The sequence below is a fragment of the Canis lupus genome, chromosome 4 (assembly GCF_011100685.1).
Source record: "Canis lupus familiaris isolate Mischka breed German Shepherd chromosome 4, alternate assembly UU_Cfam_GSD_1.0, whole genome shotgun sequence".
Classification (NCBI taxonomy): domain Eukaryota; kingdom Metazoa; phylum Chordata; class Mammalia; order Carnivora; family Canidae; genus Canis; species Canis lupus.
In genome coordinates this window covers 24009573-24029031 of record NC_049225.1, presented here as the reverse complement: position 1 = coordinate 24029031, position 19459 = coordinate 24009573, and the positions used below count along the sequence as shown (strand labels likewise).

The following is a 19459-nucleotide window of genomic DNA, read 5'->3' as shown; positions in this document are numbered from 1 at the left end:
AAATAAGTTTATGGGGAAAGTTTAAGCGAGGAATTTCTGGGCATGGGAAGAAGAGTTGCAATTTTATTTTACTTTTTTTTTTTAAGATTTTAATTATTTATTCATGAAGATATACAGAGAGAGGCAGAGAGACACAGGCAGAGGGAGAAGCAGGCTCCATCCAGGGAGCCGGATGTGGGACTCGATCCCGGGACTCCAGGATTCCACCCTGGGCCAAAGGCAGACACTCAACCGCTGAGCCACCCAGGCATCCCAAGGAGCTGCAATTTTAAACAGTGATAGAGAAAGCCTCACTGAGAAGTAGGCATAGGCAAAAACAGGCTAGACAAGAGGGAAGCAGAGAGTCATGCAGATACCTATGGTAGAGTGATCCAGGCAGTGAATAAAGCAAATGCAAATATTTTTAAAATATTATTTATTTATTTATTAGAGATACAGAGAGAGAGAGAGAGAAGCAGGCTCCATGCTGGGAGCCCGACCTGGGACTCCATCCCGGGTCTCCAGGATCGCACCCTGGGCTGAAGGCGGCGCTAAACCGCTAAGCCCCCGGGACTGCCCAAATGCAAAGAATTGAGGCAGGATCCTGCCCAGCACATTTGAGGAAAAGTAAGGAAGCCATCACAGTTGGAACCGAGTGAGGAAAGGGGGAAGAGTAGGAGATGATGTTAGAGAAGTAAGAGAGAGACACACAAAATATGTTAGGCCCAGAAGATAATTGCAAGGCTTCTGCTGGCTTTACTTTGAGTGAGATGAGAAACTGTCAGAGAGTAGTGAGCAGAGAAAAAGCACACATGATTTATAGTTTAAAAGGATGTATCTGCGGATCCCTGGGTGGCCCAGCAGTTTGGCGCCTGCCTTTGGCCCAGGGCGCGATCCTGGAGACCCGGGATCGAATCCCACGTCTGGCTCCCGGTGCATGGAGCCTGCTTCTCCCTCTGCCTGTGTCTCTGCCTCTCTCTCTCTCTGTGACTATCATAAATAAATAAAAATTAAAAAAAAAAAAAAGAAAATCTCATTAAAAAAAAAAAAAGATGTATCTGACTATTGTTTTGAAATTAGACCATAAGGAGCCAGATATGGAAGCAAGAGCATTTAGGATGCTATTCCAATAATCTAGGGAAGAAAGGATAGAAGCTCAGACAGGCTCTTATGCAGAAGTGAGATGCAATTGGGATAGGGATATATTCTGAAGGCGGAGCCCTCAGGTTATGTTAATGGACTTGAAATAAGAGGGGAGAGAAAGATGGGTGTCAAAGATGACACCAAGAGTTTTGTCCTGGGCAGCCAGGTGGCTCAGTGGTTTAGCTCCTGCCTTCAGTCCCAGGCGTTATCCTAGAGACCTGGGAATGAGTCCCATGTTGGGCTCCCTGCATGGAGCCTGCTTCTCCCTCTGCCTGTGTCTCTGCCTCTCTCTCTCTCTCTCTCTCTGTGTGTCTCATGAGTAAATAAAATCTTTATTTTTTTTTTAAAGAGTTTTTTCCTGAAAAACTGGAAAATGGAGATGCTCTTTATTGATATAGGGAAGAATGTGGGAGGAGTCCTAACCTTCTTTGTGTCCCCATGGCCCTAGTACAATGGAAATGTTCAGTGAATGCCAATAATCTAATCTGAATCTAGTTTCTGTGTATTTGAGATCAGAGTTGTTCTAAATACAGGATTGACTCGTTGGAGTTATTCAATTAGGGTGTGATTCTAGACTCTGGGACAAGGTTAAAAATCATTGATGTGCTACAGCTACCTTGTACTAGCTAGCAAGAACCAACTGCTAAATTTTTGGGATACTGCAAGCCAGGTGTTAAACATAGCTGCTTATTAAACTTGTTATATACACTTATAGCTGGTAATTAAAAATAAAGGTAAAAGTACTTAAAATTCATCACTTCCTAATTATTTTCCTACATTTTACCATTTTCTGTGCCCTTGAATTCGTGTTTGCTGTATCCGTATGACAGAAATACTGTATAATGGTGTGCTACTGTGCATCTCTTCCCAACTCTGTTCAGTGATGCTATGTCAGGAGCTTCAAATTGGCCATGGTATGAGTATTTACAATACAGAAATTGGCAAAAGCTACAAATAAGGGATCTCCCCCACCCTTTTCCTGTCCCAGAGCTGGTTAAATCAATAAGTGGAAATTTAGTTATAGCTTTGAGGGCAATGAATGATAGGGGATGAGCAAACTGTTACATACCTTGTAAATACACACAGGTACAGGCACTGCACACAGAGTATTGTATTATGGTTACACAAGAGGTTTTCCCTGTTCTGGTGAGGGAGGGTCGGGGACTGAGGAAATTGCAGAAGGAGGCAGAAGCAAGGAGATTCCACACAGAGAAAGAAAGGCCTTCATGATTGACTAAACTAGGAATTGCTGGAAAAGATTAGCATCTAAGGTCAATCAATGCCTTAATAGAATAAACCTGGAGCAAATTATAAACTGTTAACAGAGGAGATTAACAGCTTTGGATGGGTTATTTGTATATCTGATATTACAAGGGATGAGGAGAAAGTGGAGACTAGTCAATGTCGTGAGTAGTGACTGCCTATCTGTGAAATTTTCTTGTATTAAGAATCTTATAGCTTATTGTCAGGCCTGATAAAAAAGAAAACCTCAAGGATACTAAAGACACTATCTAATTATTCCTGTGAGACAGCTAGAAAAACAGCACAGTTTAGTTTTGTCATTTTTATTTTACAAAAAATGAAGCTGGAATCCAAGGAATGCAATATAACCGGGTTATTGAGGATAACAGTGAGGGAGACAGTTTAGGAGGGAAAAGGTGTTTCATATGTGTGTGTATGTATAACAGACAACAATGAAAAAGCTCACATATTTAGTGATTCATTTTTCAAGAGAAGCAGGAATACTAATATGTATATTAATTACAAATGTGGCAAAAAAATAAAACCAGAAACATGGAAATGACAAAGACTGAAAAATACGTCTTTGAACCCCAATTTTCCTTGAATTTTTCTTTTTTTTAAATGATATATTTTTTATTTTTAAAGATTTTATTTATTTATTCATGAGAGACAGAGAAAGAGAGAGGCAGAGACACAGGCAGAGGGAGGAGCAGGCTCCACGCAGGGAGCCCGACGTGGGACTTGATCCTGGGTCTCCAGGATCAGGCCCTGGGTTGAAGGCGGCGCTAAACCGCTGGGCCACCCGGGCTGCCCCTCCTTGAATTTTTCTACTTGACTGATTCTAAACAGTTCCAAAAGTGTTCTTTTTTTCTTTTTAAAGATTTATTTTATTTATTTATTTATGATAGACATAGAGAGAGAGAGAGAGAAAGGCAGAGATACAGGAGGAGGGAGAAGCAGGCTCCATGCAGGGAGCCCGATGTGGGACTCAATCCCGGGACTCCAGGATCACGCCCTGGGCCAAAGGCAGGTGCTAAACCGCTGAGCCACCCAGGCATCCCCCTGTTCTTTTTTTCTATTCCTTAAATATATTCATTCTTCATTTCCCACTCTCCCCCACTGGCTTTTGGTTCAAAGCTCAATCTTTTTTATTCATAATGTTTTCTCAAAGTTGTTTTGCATAAGACAGTAAGACTTCATATTTAGCAGAATCACTTGGTTTGAGCATTAGTCTTATTTCCCCAGATGTATTTATGGATATGAGGATGTACAGCTACTGAGTAAAAGAAGAGGAACATTTTTTTTTTTAATTTATTTATGATAGTTACAGAGAGAGAGAGAGAGAGAGAGGCAGAGACACAGGCAGAGGGAGAGGGAGAAGCAGGCTCCATGCACCGGGAGCCCGATGTGGGATTCGATCCCGGGTCTCCAGGATCGCGCCCTGGGCCAAAGGCAGGCGCCAAACCGCTGCGCCACCCAGGGATCCCAAGAAGAGGAACATTTTGATGATTTATGGGTTTATCAAGACTTTGGTGATGTATGAAAGTAACTGTTCCTTGTGCCCTGACTTACTCAATATGATTGTTCAAAATATTTACTGTGTTCCTAAGTGAAAATGGATACTTTATTAGTTTGCATTTCTTTGATTACTAGTGAAACGATATTTTTTTCATTTTGCTCACTAATATTACGTCTTTACTACACATTTCTTTGAGGTTTAATGTGCTTGTATCAATTTGTATGAATTTCTTTATATAAGAAAGATAACAGTCCCTTAAATTTGGTAGTTTTTGCAGACATTTTCCCATTCTCTTGTTGCCTATTCATTTTGGTTACCTTTTTTTTTTTTTTCCATTTTGGTTACCTTAAAACAAAATCATTTTTCCTTTGATTTAAAAAAAATTGCTGCCAAGAATATAAAATAATCATCACCCAGAAGCTTATTACATATTCTGATCTATTTTCTTCTGATTTTTCCATTGTTTAACATTTTATACCTACTCTTTAATTCATCTGAAATTTATTTTGATGAGAAGATAAGATGATGGGCTAGGGGCACCTGGATGATGGGCACCTTAGCAACCTGGCACAGTTGCTTAAGCAGCTGCCTTCAGCTCAAGTCATGAGCCCAGGGTCTGGAATCAAGCCCAACATCAGGCTCTCTGCTGGATGGGCAGCTGTCTCTTCCTCTCAACCACTTGTACTCTCTAACATGTTTTTTTTTTTTTCCCTCTCTCAAAAGTTCTTTCAAAAAGAAGATGGTCTAAAATAATTTTTCTTTTTTAAAGTTTTTATTTATTTATTTGAGAGAAAGAGAGAGAGGACAAACAGAGGGAAGGACAGAAGGGGGGAGGGAGAGAGAGAAAGAGAGAGAGAGAGAGGCAGAAGTGGACTCCATACTGACCATAGAGCCTGACATGCGGCTTGATGCCAGGACTCTGAGATCATGGCCTAAGCCTAAGTCAGATGCTTAACTGACTGAGCCATCCAGGTGCCCCTTAACCTATTTTTTTCTAAATTGATAACCATTCTGGGGGCACCTGGCTGGGTCAGTTGCTGGAGCATGCTACTCTTGATCTCAGAGTTGTTAAATTCAAGCCCCATGCTGGGTGTAGAGATTACTTAAAAATAAAATCTTAAATAAGTAGATAGATTGATAACCATTTTTTAAAAAGATTTTATTTATTCATGAGAGACAGAGAAAGGAAGAGACACAGGCAGAGACACATGCAGAGGGAGAAGCAGGCTCCCTGCAGGGAGCTTGATGCAGGACTCAATCCCAGGATTCCGGATAACACCCTGAGCCAAAGGCAGATGCTCAACTGCTGAGCCACCTAAGCATCCCAATAGATAACTGTTTTGGAATGGTTCTTACTTTCTTGACTGACTTGTGAAATACTCTGTATTACACTTTTTTTTTTTTTAAAGATTTACTTGATTTATTGAGAGTGAGAGAAAGAGAGCCCAAGCAGGAGGGGCAGAGGGAGAGAGAATCCCAAGTAGACTCACAATGGATATGGAACCCAACTCAGGGCTTAATCTCACAACCCTGAGATCACAACTTTAGCTGAAACCCTGAGCCAAAACCCAGTGGGATGCTTAACCAACTGCACCACCCAGGCACCCTGCTCCCCACATTATAATTTATTTATTTGTTTGTTTTATGGTTTTTACAAATATTTTGTTTATTTTAATGAAGCTGGTACAATGTCCATTTAAAACCCATATCTCAGGCCAAAAAGTACAAATAAAATAAAAAAGAGCAGTGTTTTGTTGAATACACTTTTGCATGAATAACTTTATTAACTGCTAATGAAAATTAGAACTTTTCTGGGATCTTCTGACAAGACTTTTATCTTAAAATGCTTTCTCTTCAGTGAAGCCATCTTTGGACTTAGTCATTTACTCTCACCATCTCTGTCTTCTCGACTCCAGCCTGATATTTCTCTTCTTTTGGTCCAGATTCTCAAATTTTAAAAGAAGCTTCAAGTTAAGGAAAGGTCATTTTCCCACAGTTCAGTTCTCTGAAAAACTTCCATCTCCCACTGAAAGTCATAGTCCAGTAGTGAAGTAATCATATGCTAGAACTTCAGGGCCAACTGGAAAGTCATCATGAGCACTTATACTGGTCGATCTTATTTATCACAAGCCTGAAAATGCACAGTCCTGGAAAAGGTGGCCTCTCTGTGCACATATGTAATTTTTAAAAAGGAAAGGGCAATATGAAGGGGGCTGAGGTTTGATCACCAAAAATCATCGCAATGAAAACAAGTGATAATGAATAATGGGCACTAGAATTCAAATTACCAAATGTTTTAAAGAGATGGGGTGCCAGTTTTCAATTCCATTTTGTTTTTTTTTGTTGTTGTTGTTGTTGTTCTTTTTTTCGTCTTTTTCCTTTTTTTCCCTTTTTTTCCTTTTTTTTTTCAATTCCATTTTGAACACCACATTACAAAAGAACTACTTTTAAAAATAAAAAAGGATTGAGGGTAAAGAAAAAAATAAAAAGAATATCTAAATCATTCAATGACCCCCTGTTTGTTCCTGATAAACTTCAATCACATCTTCTTCCTCCATTCCCAGTTCTTTTGGAGTGTGATTATCAGCAATTCTCTGACCTTCAAAGAGAAACCTGAGTGAATTCATTGGAACTCTCTGTCTTAGTATGATTCTTTGAGTTTCTTGAGATGTGTTGTCATTTCACTTTGAAATGAATCTCACTGCTATCCTGTCCAATGATTTTGAGTTTAATGTATTCTCCTTCCTTCTTTTTAAATTTTTTTTAATTTTTATTTATTTATGATAGTCACAGAGAGAGAGAGAGAGAGAGAGGCAGAGACACAGGCAGAGGGAGAAGCAGGCTCCATGCACCGGGAGCCCAACGTGGGATTCGATCCCGGGTCTCCAGGATCACACCCTGGGCCAAAGGCAGGCGCTAAACCGCTGCGCCACCCAGGGATCTCCTCTCCTTCCTTCTTATCCCCCAAGTCCTCAGTTGAAGGTTTTCCCTCTGGGTCAGACATGGTGACGGTGGCTTCACCCAGGATCTCCACACAGCAGGCCTCGGGTATGCAGATCCTTGCTCCAGGGTTTACAAATCCATCTCTCTTTCCCACAGCACAACACCCCCCACATTACAACTTAAACTCCAATGTATAATAGACTATTTCTGCACTAGGCTATTTGTTTTTACTTGTACTTCCCTATTGTAATACAGTAGCTTTGGTATATTATTATATTCCATTGGTTTTACCCTATTTATAATTTTAAAATGTCTCAACTATTACTTCATTCCTATTCCCACAGATCAAGTTCTGAATCATTGTACCTGTTACAAAGACTTTGGTAGTAATGACAATCATTTCCCTATTGAAAGAACAATAGTTACTTCCCTAATATTACTAATTATATTAGTAATTATTAATATAAATAAAGAAGTATATAAAGTTATAAAGAAAGAAGTATATAAAGTTAACTCATTTTAGTGAATTCTATAGGCTTGTCTGAAGTACTTTTAGGTCTCAGAATTTGGATGAACTTAAGAGTGGCAGAGGCACCTATGTAGCTCAGTTGGTTAAGCATCCAACTCCTGATCTCAGGCCATGAGTTCAAGCCCTGCATTGATCTCCACACTGGGTATGGAGCCTACTTAAAAAAAAGAAAAAGAAGGGCAGCCCCGGTGGTGCAGTGGTTTAACGCCGCCTGCAGCCCAGGGGCGTGATCCTGGAGACCCTGGATTGAGTCCCATGTCAGGCTGTCTGTATGATGCCTGCTTCTCCCTGTGCCTCTGCCTCTCTGTCTCTATGAATAAGTAAATAAAATCTTAGAAGAAGAAGAAGAAGAAGAAGAAGAAGAAGAAGAAGAAGAAGAAGAAGAAGACGACGACTTAAGAGTAACAAAAACAAATATGCAAAGTTCTCTTTGGGAGGCTATTTTGTGATTTGTTTTTTTTTTTTTTTATTTTTTTTATTTTTTTTTTATTTTGTGATTTGGAAGAAGAAATATTTCTCTTTGAAGCAAATAAATACAAAGAATGTAAAACTCAAGTGATTAAGATATAAATTTACATGCTTTTAAATATATATTTTATATCTTACAATAAACCTTTCACAATGCTTCTGAAACTTAATCCTAAACATTGTGAACAATTTTACGATTACTTGTACTCGTTTTTTTTTTTTATATATATATAAAGATTTTATTTATTCATGAGAGACACAGAGAGAGAGGCAGAGACACAGGCAGAGGGAGAAGCAGGCTCCATGCAGGGAGCCCGATGCGGGACTCGAGGCAGGCGCCAAACCGCTGAGCCACCCAGGGATTCCCCCTGTAATCATTGTTCTAATTTAAGTTATTTTCCACATACATTGATTTGTCTAAGTATCACTTAGAGCCTCCTAAAAGTTAAGATTTTCTTTCTCAAATTTATTTATTCTTCAAAAATAATATAATTCTAAGAAACCATACAAAAATTTAGAGAAGTTGGAGCGCTTGGGTGGCTCAGTTGGTTAAGTGATTCTTTTTTTTTTTTTTAAGTGTCTGATTCTTGATCTTAGCTCAGGTCTTAATCTCACCATCATGAGTTCAAGTCGAACACTGAAATCCATGCTAGGCTTGGAGCCTATTAAAAAAAAATTGAGAGAAGTTGAGAGTCTCTATAGTCTAATTATGATAAATATTTTTTGGTACTTAAGTGGAATTTTCATACCTGTATTCATTTCAGCATTATTCATGATATCCAAGATATGGAAACAATGTAAATGTTCATCGATGGATGAATGGATAAAGATGGTGTATATATAGACAATGAAACAATATTCAGCCTTAAAAAAAGAAGAAAATCTTGCCGTTTGCAACAACATGGATGAACCTGAAGGATATTAGCTAGGGGAGATAAGCCAGATTCAGAAAGACAGATACTGCTTCATCTCACTTATATGTGGAATCTAAAATAATTAAACTGAAACAGAAAGGAGAATGGTGGTTGTTTGGGGCTGCATGAAGAGAGAAATGGGGAAATACTGTCAAGGGATACAAAATTTCACTTATACAAGATGAATAAGTTGTGAAGCTCTGATGTGCAACAATGTAACTATTTGAAATTGGTTACATTTGAACTTTGTTAAGAGTATAGATCTTAAGTGTTGTCACCACATATGCACCCAAAAGGTAATTAGGTGAAGTGATAGATTATGTTAATTATCTTGACTGTGATGATTATTTAACAATGTATACATATATCAAACCAAACTGTACATCTTAAATATGTAAAAAAATTTTTTGAGAGATAGAGAGTGGGGGAGTGGGGAGAGAGGGACAGTTGGAGAGGGAGAGAGAAAATCTTAGGCGGTTTCCATGCCCAGAGCAGGGCTTGATCACACAATCCTGAGATCATAACCTGAGCCAATATCAAGAGATGGACACTTAATGACTAAGCCCCTGGTGTCCCTCTACAATTTTAAAATTGCCAATTATATCTCAATAAAGGATGCAGAGGAGAGTAAAAATTAAATGTCAACAAGAACTACTAAGCTTTTATGCTTTTAAATGTTCTCTGCATGGCTCTACTACACCAGCTTCTCTTTAATATATGAGTATGACTCAGATGAAAGGTAGCATAAATATTCAATTTGAAGTATTTTCCTAGTAGTCTATGATAGCTCTTCAGAGTTTTATTTGCAGTTGTTCCTAACAATGTTTAAGTTTTTTTATTATGTGACAAAGGCGTTAGCCCTCCAAAAATAACCTGGAAACGGGACTTGCCCAATAGCAACAGAGCTGTTCTTTGTAAATGGGAAGCATAAGGCATGAGTGGGAACTCACAAAAACAGCTTTATGTGCCCTACATTTCTTCTTCAAAATGATTCTATCAAAGATATTTTATTATAATCTTGGTTTCTGTTATAATTGGCTCCCATTTCAAAAGAAGCTGGCCATGTTAGAAAGAATGTCAAGAGTATCCAAGGGTTCTTCGTTTGTATGTTTCCTTTGAGATATGATTTAATTTTCTCATCTTGCTTTATAAACTCTTGCTGATAAAACATATATCTTCTACCTGTGATTTGTCATGTTTCTTTACACTGGATATTTATACATTTTCTAGATCACTGTAATTACTTCATTTCCGGTAGCTGAACCTTGTTTTTGTTATCTTAATAAAACATAAATGATGTCTGCTTTGGAACTGGGTTTGTTCAGGCCACTGAATAACCACACCCTTATAATTAGAGATTTGGTAGTCACCGGGGAGTGGTACAGTCAGCACCAAAATATTATGCCACAGGCATTTATGTAAACACTATTTTTGAATGAATCTGAAAACCAGCCAAGAGATTCATTAAACACCAGGGACATGATGCTTATTCTTCATCTCTATGAAATTAATAAGCTAAAATTTTGGTAAGAAATATCTCACAGTTGCAAAAGTACTACTTTTTATACTTTCTATAGCTCAGAGAAAGTCTGCTTGCTCCACCCCCATGTTAACTAATAATCTACAACTGTTAAAATTATGCTGGGAAAATTTAGAATAAGGAGACTCTGAAGGAGAAGTGATAAGAAATCAGTAAATGTCAGCTTTAGTGCTTTTTCAGAAAACAGTCAAAAGCTTTTAAGAACTATCTGCAGCAACAAGGGTGGGTAAGTAAACTATAATTAACTTACACAATGGAATACTTGGACTTCCGAGCCTCCAGAACCATGACAAATAAATTTTTGCTGTTTGAGCCACCCAGTCTATAATATTTTGTTATAGCAGACTGAACAGACTAAGACATTATTCTTGGTAAAGCAGACACCTATATAGAATACTATATAGTCATTAAAAATAATGAGTAATCGGGATCCCTGGGTGGCGCAGCGGTTTGGCGCCTGCCTTTGGCCCAGGGCGCGATCCTGGAGACCCGGGATCGAATCCCACGTCGGGCTCCCGGTGCATGGAGCCTGCTTCTCCCTCTGCCTGTGTCTCTGCCTCTCTCTCTCTCTCTCTGTGACTATCATAAATAAATAAACATTTAAAAAAAAATAATGAGTAATCTATCTTTACTGACATGGAGAGATTTTTTTTTTTTTAAAGATTTCATTTATTTATTCATGAGTGACACACAGAAAGAGGCAGAGGGAGAAGCAGGCTCTATGCAGGGACCCCGATGTGGGACTAGATCCCCACACTCCGGGGTCACGCCCTGAGCTGAAGGCGATGTTCAACCACTGAGCCACCCAGGCGTTCCCATGGAGAGATATTTATAACACATAAATTGATCAAAGGAGTTTATAAAAAACATGATCTCACTTTTGTTTAACATAAGAAAAAAAAGTACTAACATGCATATATGTATTGAAAGATATGTATCAGGACACCTGGGTGGCTCAGTGGTTGACCGTCTGCCTTTGGCCCAGGGCATGATCCTGGAGTCCCCGGATTGAGTTCCACATCGGGCTCCCTCATGACGCCTGCTTCTCCTCCTTCTGCCTGTGTCTCTGCCTCTCTCTCTTTGTGTCTCTTCTGAAGAAATAAATAAAAATTTTTTTTAAAAAAGAATAAGAAAAGATATGTATCAAAAATATCATTTTCAGGGGCACCTGAGTGGCTCAATGACTGAGCATCTGTCTTTGGCTCAGGTTGTGAACCCAGGGTCCTGGGATTGAGTCTGCATCAGGTGTTGAACTAAATATAATTTTAATTTCCTTCAGTTTTTTTTTTGTATTTTCTGAATTTTTTACAATGACTATCTTATCAATTTCATAATCAGAAAAGACAAAAAGGATATTTCTAATCAGAAATGACAGGATATTTCTATTAAAATATATATATAATTGTTTACTGATATATATATATATTTAAAGCTTATTGTTTATTGATCCTTGCACTTTAACCTCTCTCTTTCTCCATCTTTCAATTCTGTTTGCCTCTAATTGGTGTACTGGTACATAAAGGTCCTAGTGACAAAATGGGAAAGATGACTGTTGCTGACTCCAGACTCCAAAAAGGTATCCACAATTAAGTCCAGCAGATAGAGACAATCTCTCCTATTGCTCCAGCAGAAAAATTGCAGGGCAGACTGATTGTCCTAACATTAATTAGAAACCAAACTATGGGGACACCTGGGTGGTTCAGTGGTTGAGCATCTGCCTTAGGCTCAGGGTGTAATCCTGGAGTTCCAAGATCCAGTCCCACATTGGGCTCCCTGCATGGAGCCTGCTTCTCCCTCTGCCTATGTCTCTGCCTCTCTCTCTCTCTCTCTCTCTCTCTCTGTGTCTCTCTTTAATAAGTAAATAAAATCTTAAAAAAAAAAAACAAAAAAAACAAAAAAACGGAACCAAACTGTGGAGGGGATTAAGTGGGAGTGAATAAGAGATGTAATTTTCTGATGGAACAGGTCTGGCCAGGGAGGACAGAGTCTACCTTGAGTTGGTTCCCGATAGAAAAGAGGGGTTTACCACCTGAAGAAGAGAGGAGGAAATGATATTGAGGAGACTAAAATAACAACGATCTATTCCAATACTCATTCTAGACACTCATAATAATGATAATGAAGTTCTTAAAAAGTTACCATGGGGTATAGACTGGCTGGCTCAGTCTATAGTGTATGCGACTCTTGATCTCAGGGTGGTGAGTTCAAGCCCCATATTGGGCATAGAGATTACAGACACACATACATATATACATAAGAGTCACCACAGAATTTTTCAATGTTTGAAAATTGGAAACCACCATTCAATACCTAAACCACAGTGCTTACTCATTCAATAAATATTCATCAAATATATACTATGAACATAGAAGTCTATATTCTACGGGAATGAGCAGTAAAAGAACAAACAAAAAAACAAAATACACCTGCCTTCACGGATCTTATATTTTCAGACAATGGTAACAACTCTAAAAACTGAGTCTAAAATTGGCCTCTGGTGGGAAATTTTCCTGCAGTAGTGGAGAAAAGAAAATGCAATTTGGCTTTCATATAATTTTTATTTTTTACTTGTTTGTGCTAAGATCCTTATGCTTGAAAGAAATTCAGCTGAGTCATGAGATTTGTAAGCAAATGAGAAGAGTATTGGCTTTTGATATTGATGGAAAAGTATATTATCTAGACACACCCCAAGGTGTTGTGTAGCATTCTTGCACTTTAACTTCTGTGTTACTTCACCTGCCTTTATAGGGACACTAGGCAAACCAATGTCATGGTACCTTTTAAGGGTGGTTTGGACATAATGATGGAAACCCCATGAATTGGATTAATGGTCCTTATATAAGAGACCCCAGAGCACCCTGCTCTTTCTGCCATGTATGACACAGCAAAAAGATAGGGAGCAATTGATGAACAAGGAAGTGGTTTTCACAGGACACCAAATCTGCCAATGTGCTGATCTTGGACTTCTGAGCCTCCAGAACCATGAGAAATAAATTTTTGCTGTTTGAGCCACCCAGTCTATAATATTTTGTTATAGCAGACTGAACAGACTAAGACATTATTCTTGGTGAAGCAGACACCTAACACTGAATTTAAAAAGCTTTGGAAGGAGAACAAAAGCAAGTTTTGGCAAATGTATCTTTTTGCTTCTCTCTCTTTTTAAACCTTGAAGAATATAACAAGTATTACTCCCTAACACAGTGATTCTCAACTCTGACTACACGTTAGAACCACCTTTTGAAAAACACCTGGGAAGGATTGAGGGATGGAGCATTGATAATCCTATAAAAAAAGTACTTCAGGTGATTTTCACATGCAGATAGGATTGAGAACTACCTAAACAATAAGATATAGCCACTGGGGCGGTGGTGGATATTTTTAATCTACAACACTTGGTTATGTTCATTTTATTGCCAGTCTGTCCTCAATGAATCACTTTAACTCTTACCATTTATCCACCTTTAAAAGAAGGACAAGGGCGCCTGGGGGCTCAGCAGTTGAGTGTCTGCCTTTGGCTCAGGTCGTGATCCCAAAGTCCTGGGATTGAGCCTCACATCAAGCTCCCCACAGGGAGCCTGCTTCTTGCTCTGCCAATGTCTCTGCCTCTCTCTATGTCTCTCATGAATAAATAAATAAAATCTTTTAAAAAGGATAAGTGATCCTACATCCATTCATCCACTCATCTTCCTTTCATTCTTTTTCTCTCTCCTTTTCTCTTTCTCATTCATATATTCATTTAATCAGTCATTCATTAAACAAATATTTATTAGGGATAAGTACTGTGCTAGCTGCTAAGGATACAGAAATATAATTCATACTTCCATTCCAGTATTTATAATATTAATAAGATAGCACATGTAAATTAATCATCTTGAGATTCTCAAGTAAAGTTCCATTAAAAAAAAAAGTTGCAAAAAAACACACACCAATCTTTTGCTTGCTTGATTTACTTTGTAAAAAATTGTGTTGAAGCTTGAGTGGCGGCGTTAGACAAACATCAACATTCCTGACCTTCTGTGCTTTCAGGAAGTCATATAGTAAGCTATCCATCTGCCACAGTGTAATTTTCAATCTTTTATATATTGAATGAAAGAATGTAAATGCCTATAATTCATTAGGTTCTACCCAAGAAAAGATTCAGATACTATCAACTTTAATTAGAAATTATTTTAAGCTAAGACTGTTCAGACGTCTCAGGAATATTCTGTGAGGTTCTATTACTTCTGATAGAACAAATCCCATACAGAGTCCAGCCGCATATCTTGATCTTTGGCTCCTATCTGATTCCCAAATCAGGTTACTTTGTAGATGAAGGCAGAAGCCTACATATTTAAAGATAACCAGGCACTTTTTCCCTGTGGACTGTTCATGCTGTTTTCCCCATTTTTAAGCTCCAGGTTGCAGTATAACAGCTGTTCAAAAAACTACTTCAGTGGCCAACTCTGAGACTAGGACTGCTAGATCCCTCTTGGGAAGTTGGACATTATCATACCACTGAAATAGTTACTGACACATATTTAAAGCTAAGAACAAATGCAAGCTCACCTCACCCACTAAAGCACCATGATCATTTCTGATGCAATAGTACACCCACCCAACTCCAAAAGACAAAAGAAAAATATTTTGAATTAAAATTGGCATTGGAAAAAAAATTAAAAAAATAAAATAAAAAAAAAAATAAATAAAATTGGCATTGGAAAAAAAAATTGGCATCGGGAAAACAATAGCAAGGAATAAAGGGAGAACAATCTTCCTTGCCAAGAACAAATTCAAAGCTAGTAGTTTCCAAAAGAGCAAGCCTTACCTATAGCATAAAGTTCCCTGGAATCAGGAGCTTGATGTTGGTACTACCACATAATTGTAATTATTATGAAGCATGAGTTTGCTTATAAGAAGAGAAATACACTCAAAAAAGATAAAGGAGAATCAACATGAAGGGAATGAAATAATTTTGTATCTAGGGGCAGACAGATTTACATTTCTGAGACATATAACCATTCAGTACTCAACATGAATAAATCATCGTGGCCTACGAAATAATAACCTGATTACTAATAATAGTAAGAATAGCTAAAAATTACTGAGCATTTATATTATGCCAGGCAGTATTAGTGCTTTACATGCATTATCTCATTTAATCCTTACAACACTCTTACTATTATTCCTGTTTTCCAGATGAGAACAATGAAGCTCTGAGAATTTATGTAAGTTAACACAGTTTATAAATACTGACACTGTGATTTGAAACCTAGACCTGGGGGATCCCTGGGTGGCTCAGGGGTTTAGCGCCTGCATTTGGCCCCCTACCTGATCCTGGAGTCCTGGGATCGAGTCCCGCATCAGGCTCCCAGCGTGGAGCCTGCTTCTTCCTCTGCCTGTGTCTCTGCCTCTCTCTCTTTCTTTTTTTTTTTTTTTCTCTCTCTCTTTCTATGTCTATCATGAATAAATAAATAAAACCTTTAAAAAAAAATGAAACCTAGACCTGTCGGAATCCAAAACCCACGCTCTTATCTATCACACAACCCACTGTCCTAATTTACCACTGGAGATTTTTTGCTATAGCCATTCTTAAACCTTCTGCATCTTTGCAACTATTCTGGACCTTTTGCAATGTATCTGTCACCAGTAATAGACAAATCTCTAATGGTGATATAGTACACTGGTGGGGACTTGCAAACAGAAAGTAATTTGTAGCTGCTGAGTGTGCACTGCACAAAGCCAGTTGCACCCTCCAGTTGGGTGCAAATGTGAAAGAGAAAACAAAGCCCATCAATATATATTGTGGTAACTAATTACAAGGAAGAATATTGCTAAGACTAATTCCTTCTCTTTAAAATAAGAAAAATAGGGCACCTGGGTGACTCAGTGGTTGAGTGTCTGCCTTTGGCTCAGGTCATGATCCCGGGGTCCTGGGATTGAGTCTTGCTTTGGGCACCCTGTGGGGAGCCTGCTCCTCCCTCTGCCTATGTCTCTACCTCTCTCTGTGTCTCTCATGAATAAATAAATAAAATCTTTTAAAAAATAAGAAAAGTAAGAATTACAAGGGTTATGGGTTTAAAAGAAACTAACTGTTCTCCCTTTGTATTAAAAAGTAGTGAATACACACGCATACACACACAATGTCCAGATTAGCTTGGATAGGTTTTATGGGGATATTAGGTATGTTGAGCTGATGCAGCAGCTTCAAACTCCACTGGGAGAAATTATCCTAATAATGTGATAAGAAAGTAATTGATTTTGAGGGAAAATTTTTTTAAAGATTTTATTTATTTATTCATGAGAGACACAGAGAAAGAGAGAGAGAGGCAGAGACACAGGCAGAGGGAGAAGCAGGCTCCATGCAGGAAGCCCGATGTGGGACTCAACCTCAGGTCTCCAGGATCACGCCCTGGGCCGAAGGCAGGCACTAAACCTCTGAGCCACCCAGGGATCCCCCTGATTTTGAGGGAAATTTTTTTAAATGAAGATTTTTCTGGCAATACCAAGTCTTTTATTGTATTGCACCAAATGGAGTTGACTTCATTAGGAGTAGATTGTGAGTTGCTAAGGACAGGTTCTGGCCCACAATATAGGTTTCCATATGTTTTAGACAGCCTACATACATCCGATGTAGGTCTCTGTTCAACTTCTGAATTTAAGTTTAAAAACAAGTTTTAAAATTCACCACCCATTAACTTTCAGTTTAACAATGATACTTCTTGGGCAGCCCGGGTGGCTCAGCGGTTTAGTGCCTCCTTTAAGCCCAGGGCCTGATCCTGGAGACCCGGGATCGAGTCCCACGTCGGGCTCCCTGCATGGAGTCTGCTTCTCCCTCTGCCTGTGTCTCTGCGCCTTTCTCTCTCTCTCTGTGTGTCTCATGAATAAATAAATAAAATCTTTAAAAAAAACAAACAATGATACTTATTTCCATGCAAATAGTTGAAGGTTGAAAAAAGTCACTGAATCAGGAAAGGAGGGGAAAAATTCTGGTGATAAGCTTCAAGAGGTATAAGTATGCACTTATTATAAGTGTACATGAACATTTCCAATAAATATAGGAAAGTATGGCTGATATTTATAGGCTACTTACCCTGTGTTGGCCATGGTGTCAGAAAAACCAGGGTCACATCCCCAAAGTCAATATTGCTGCTGGGTCCCCCAGGAACACAGCTGAATCCAAGTGTGGTGATATACAGATACTACCGTTTAACAGTGGCTTCTAGCATCTGCAAGTGATTTAGTGTAGTGTATCACACACTTGACGGTGCCTAAGAACCACATGGAGAGCCTGTTAAAGATACTCTAAAGATTACTAGTCTTTTTTTTTTTTTTAAGAATTTATTTATTTATTCATGAGAGACATAGAGAGAGAGAGGCAGAGACACAGGCAGAGGGAGAAGCAGGCTCCCGGTAGGGAGCTCAATGCGCGACTCTATCCCTGGCCCGGGTCACACCCTGAGCTGAAGGCAGACGCTCAACCACTGAGCCACTCAGGTGTCCCTAAAGATTATTATTTTTTTTTAATTTTTTTATTTATTTATGATAGTCATGAGAGAGAGAGAGAGAGAGGCAGAGACATAAGCAGAGGGAGAAGCAGGCTCCATGCACCGGGAGCCCGACATGGGATTTGATCCCGGGTCTCCAGGATCGCGCCCTGGGCCAAAGGCAGGCGCCAAACTGCTACGCCACCCAGGGATCCCAAGATTATTAGTCTTAACCCCAGAGATTCTGATTCTGTAGGTCTGGGGTCATGTGGGAAAATCTGCATTTCTGATTAGCACGTAGGTGAAAGGGAAGCTGTCTATGGAAGGACCATACTTTTAGTAAGAAAAGTATCTGTGAATAGAAAAGTTCACAAGTTCTGAATTTTAATCACATTCTTGTTTGAGTGCAAATCTGAATGCGGCACAGGGTAAACTCCAGGGAAAGCAGGAACTGGCAAAAGGTGTATATCCTTTGGCTTGTTAGAACCATGATTCATAGAAGAATAAAAAGCTATTCAATGGAGGTCCTCCTTGGAACGATCAAGAAAAGCCTTTTTGCTATATGATGATGCTGGGATGGTGTATACAGAAACTATTGAGAATGTTGACGGGGTCTAGCTGTAAGTTAGAGAAATAATTCAGCTTGAAGCAATATCCTGATTTCAAGCCCTTGACAGTTATGATTTCATGATCCTGGGCCAGTGGTCGGTACACCAGCAGCATCAACATCACCTTGGAATTTGTTAGAACTGAAATATGTGTGCAACACCTCAGACTTACTGAATTAAAAAGTCTGGGGATCCCTGGGTGGCGCAGCGGTTTGGCGCCTGCCTTTGGCCCAGGGCGCGATCCTGGAGACCCGGGATCAAATCCCACATCGGGCTCCCGGTGCATGGAGCCTGCTTCTCCCTCTGCCTGTGTCTCTGCCTCTCTCTCTCACTGTGTGCCTATCATAAATAAATAAAAATTAAAAAAAAAAAAGTCTGGGGTGGGACATAGCACCCTGTGGTTTATCAAGCCCTCCAGGTGATTCTAATGCATACTAAAGACTGAGAATCACTGCCTGACTAGTGGTTCTCAGATTCGCTATACATGAGAATAAGAATTACCTGGGAGTACTTATTTAACACATAAATTCCTGTTCCCTCCTCAATGGGGGCCTAAATGTTATATACTTTTGGGGATTCCTAATCTAGACAACATTTACAGAACAGTGCCCTAACCCAGAGGCTTTCTAACTTTTTTGACCAGGACCACTATTTACATAAGGACTCAATAAATATAAATTTATTTGTAACTAAAACAAGAGTTTCATAAAACAATCTCTTACACATGTAAGAGTGTTTCTGTTCTATCTCATTTTTTAAATGCTGGAGTTGAAAGAGGAATCCCAACCACCTCCATTTTGACCTCAGTTTGTACTTTCTAATTGATTAAGTTCTTTCCAGCTCATCTCTTAATTTAGTAATGGAAACTGAAACTACTCCCTCAAGCAATAACTGCCCTGAGCCAGCAAGACCCCAAGTGACTGACCCCAAGACAGTGATCGACCTGATCTTTCCTGCCCACCTGCATGTACCCACTGACCTTTGTCCCACATTTTCCTTATATAAACCTAGAAGTATTTTCAGCCCTATAGAGGCAGTCTTTGAGATGTCATCTATGATCTTTCCAGTGTTGGCCTTGCTGAGATAAATTTCTTTCTTGTTTCACCACTAC

The 19459-nt window shown here is 39.1% G+C and overlaps 2 pseudogenes; one reads left to right on the top strand and one right to left on the bottom strand.

The window, feature by feature from the left end:
* The window catches only part of LOC100688202, a 31778-nt pseudogene that overhangs the window by 238 nt on the left and 12081 nt on the right, over positions 1–19459 (top strand).
* On the bottom strand, positions 6388–6887 carry LOC111095483 (annotated as a pseudogene).